At 36.8% G+C, this 3,942-nt stretch overlaps 1 long non-coding RNA gene across 1 annotated transcript; it reads left to right on the plus strand.

The window, feature by feature from the left end:
- Positions 1–575: 575 nt before the first annotated feature.
- LOC131237122 (uncharacterized) lies at positions 576–1,490 on the plus strand. The gene is made up of 2 exons (XR_009167065.1): positions 576–1,100; positions 1,201–1,490. It is a non-coding gene; the product is annotated as an uncharacterized LOC131237122 (long non-coding RNA).
- The last annotated feature ends 2,452 nt before the right edge of the window (positions 1,491–3,942 follow it).

Raw genomic sequence — 3,942 nt, forward strand, 5'->3', positions numbered from 1 at the left:
TTGTAATCTATTCTGGGTTTCTTTTCCCATTTATTTATCTCCACTTTTTACACACCATCTTCAAGTTTGATGAGTAATGGTCTGATATATACAGTTTTCTATTTTATTGTTTTGCAGTCATTTTTTCTGCTATTTCAGCAGCAAGACCTCAGGTTGATATCGCATACCGTATCTATTCACTTGCTAGATGTCTCGCCAAGACACATAATTGGGCGGTATGTGCCCACTATTCACCATATCAAAGCATTCGAACAGCTACCATTTTGTTTATTTTTCAAAAGTCAAATCCATTGACGATGTGAATAGATCTTCGATATGTATGTAGTGCTTGAAATTTGGATGATAGATTTTTGAGACCTTGTAATGATGCATTTTGCACCAACTTCATCATGATCATGATCATTGATTTTTTATTTTTTTTTGCTGCTATCATTCTCTCTTTTGCATGTAAATTTCACTGGAAATCTCTATTAGAAACAATCAACACAGGTGCCACTACTGCTTCTAATTGTACCTCTCAATCCTGTTCCCGCTCCAACATCCTAGCTCTCTACACTTCCTAACAATTCAAAACAGACTAGGCATAGTGGAGCCAAATGCAAAATTCATTGCCAGGGAACCAAATGCATACGGAGTAAGCAGGTGAACGGTGAACTTGGCATATGATCCATGCTATAATTCTGGCTGGAATTGGGTTTGGTCCATGTATAATCATCAGGGGCATACCTTGGGCCTTTTGTTTTTTTTTTTTTTTTTGCATGTCTTGGGCCCATGCCAAGTTTGGGCCTAAGTTTTACTATGTCGATGGGGCTTGGACTTACATCAACCAGACCTTTCGTCAGGCCTAGTTCCCAAGGAAAATTGCTTTGAAGTTTCACATCTGCTTCTATTTTTGTCAATGTTTTTGAAATCATTCCTTTTTCTTGTAGACTCCATAAACTTTTTCTTTGATCTAAACCCTTTTTCTTCTTCTTCCTAATCTAGGATGATTCGGAATGTACGGGTTGAGGCAACAAAATTAGATGACATGTTTGCGCAAGTCCAAGAAACCCAAGAATCTGTTAGACTTGCACTTTTAAACTGCTTCATGGATTTTGCAGGTATGCTTGACTGTTGCAATTTAAAGTTCCAGATTGCAAAATTTGCCTAGGTTTATTTGGTACTGAAATAATGAGATTTTATTTTGTTCACTTCCATTAGGTTATCCTGAGCAGATAGGGAGTGGACTCTCTCAAAGTAATTCATATAAAGAAATCTCGAACTTACAAAATGCTTTACCTCTCTCAACAAGCCAAAGATCTCAGTTCTGTTGCTTGGTCATGCATCATGACATGCTCTGCGGCCTACGCCATGCATCATGCATGCTTAAACAAGGAGTGGAGCATGGAGGATTTTTTTATTTATTTTTCATGTATTCAGACCATTGTAAACTTATTGTTGTAAATATATATAATTTTTATTATAAAGTTGTACAATAATTTTGGAGAAAATATGCTGGAAGTGCAGTGGAGATAAATGGGTCTGCCCATTTTTGGTCGTACCTCCTGATCGAATGGGGAAACTTTTGGTTGTTTCGTCAAGCGACCTTGGTAGTCCTATGTATGCGCTCCAAAATCCATAAGGTAGGGCATGCTTAATGTGCAGGTATAAATTTTTGGTGCAATGCCAAACATAACTAATTGAAAATTTTGCACATGACTTTTGTGCACAACTTCAACTTGTCCAATTTTGGGATTTGATTCCCGGTCACATGGGTCCCATTTTAGCAAAGGTAAAATATCAATTTTCCAAAAATATGTATAGTTTAGAAATTTTAAGTGGTGGCCCCTAGTATATCATGTTGTGAGATGCACATATAGCTACGGATAATATTTGTAGCTAAAAGTAGAGAATAGCTACAGATTAATGAACTATGGCTACGGCCAATATCCATAGCTATTTCCTAATTTCATAAATTTTTTTTTTTTAATATTAATGATGTCTCTTACCATTGCTAGTAAATGCCCTGATTGATCAACTCATCTAAGCTAATACAGATAAAGACTTCATGGCTTACAAACCCATAACAGTAAGGATGGACTCGAAAAAAAGAGAAATAATCCACGGAAAAAAGAAAGAAAAAACCACAACAAAAGATAGGGAGTAGACAACTTACTGTTTATTTTTATTTTTTTAAACTTTTCCTTCTTTTCTTCTCTGTTTAATCTGCCAAAACAAAGAAGAAGGGATTGAGAAAATGGAAGTAATGAAGATTGAAGAAAACCCAATCAATAGACTAAAGAAAAATACAACAATGAAATTAAAATTCCAAATGAAATCAGAATTCCAATGAAAAATTCCAAATAAAACCCAATTCAGCTACAAATTATAGATTGTTGTCATTCCAAAATTACAACTAGATAATAAGTTACTAAAACAATAAGCAGCACAAAAGATTAATTTATCTAGTGGCATCAAACTGATCAGATAATTGGAATAGTCCAACCGTAGTCAACTACTAAACAAAGGCAAGTGAGTGTCAGTTAATTATCTTATAATTGAATGATACATGTGCCAACGCTTATATGCTAAGGCAATGCAACTGTTTCCCTGCACTCGTGGACGTGGCTCGTGTGCAAATGGGGTGACGCAAGGCTTGATGCTATGTCTGGCAAGAATGCCGAATGGTGAGATGGTGTAATGATCATGGTTCAAGTCTCAAAGAAAACACCACTGTCTGAGGGGGATGGGTATTAACCAATTAAAATTCAAAGAAACAAAACAGTCAAATGCCATTTCAGAGTCTTCCAGAAAGAAAGGAAAAAAAGAAAAAAAGAAAAAAGAAAAACCCACTTGAGTTCTTTGGCCTCCGTACCATAAAGCTTGAGTTGTGTTTCAAGACCATGGCTCCCACTCGAATCACCTCCACCATTGCCATTGGGTTGTTTATCAATCAACCACACTTGCACTTCATCACTCCCAGTCCCAAGCGATATGGTCATTTGTATTCTACAAGTCAAATGATGGTGATATGGTCAGTGTCCTCAGGCTTGAATGGCTAAAGACAATGATGATACTACATAACAAACATATCAGTTCAACTACATAAAAGAAAATGAAAACTCAAAGCTAATTAACCAAGTGCTATGGTTTCTTCCTTGAAACCTGCAACAGAAGACCAGATTCACGAAGTTAGAAATTAGAATGGAAAATCCAAGGTACTAATCCAAATAGGCCTAGAAAAAAAATACTCAATATTATACTTTTTTGGAATCTTAAATAGTGTTAACTAGTATGAAATGAGGTCAATTTAAGTTTGAGTCCTATGAGGCTTTTGCCTTTTCTTGTTTTAGTGAATCGGGCCACAGGCTTGAATTCTAGACAAAGATGCTTGGAAATGCAAAGGTTATTTACAGATGTTGTGTAATTGGTTTGGATAGATAGCATGGGTTTCCTTGGTTACATGTGCATGCATGTGCTTGTGCTACCGTGCTTAAGAGCTTTGACCGCTTGCTCACATGTTTTGTGCAGCATCTGAATATTACATTCAGGCGGGACCCAACTAATTATAGCCCACGAATTAACAAGTTGGACTCCACCAAGGACACAGAGCAGAAATCTGCTGGCTCTTATTACTACCTGGATGATTGATGTAATCTCTACAGGTCAGTTTCCTTCTCGCGCTTTGTTTGTTTTTGGCCTTGTGTTTTCCCTCAGTGAACCTTTGACAAGTAACACCATATTTTTTGCAGGCATTTACCCTCCCATGGATGTTCCGCTGTTTGAAGGCTACCTAATCTACTTGCTTCAATTCTAACGCAAGGCCAGAGTAATTCGACTTTATGTTGAGAGAGTAGTTTTTTTTTCTTTTAAAAAAAATATGTAAGCGTGTTTCAATCAACAAGTCATGGAGTCGTGGTTGCTGGTCATTCAAGTCACTGAGCACTGGTTTTCCATCCGTGT

This window comes from Magnolia sinica, chromosome 1 (assembly GCF_029962835.1).
Source record: "Magnolia sinica isolate HGM2019 chromosome 1, MsV1, whole genome shotgun sequence".
NCBI classification, from domain to species: Eukaryota; Viridiplantae; Streptophyta; class Magnoliopsida; order Magnoliales; family Magnoliaceae; genus Magnolia; species Magnolia sinica.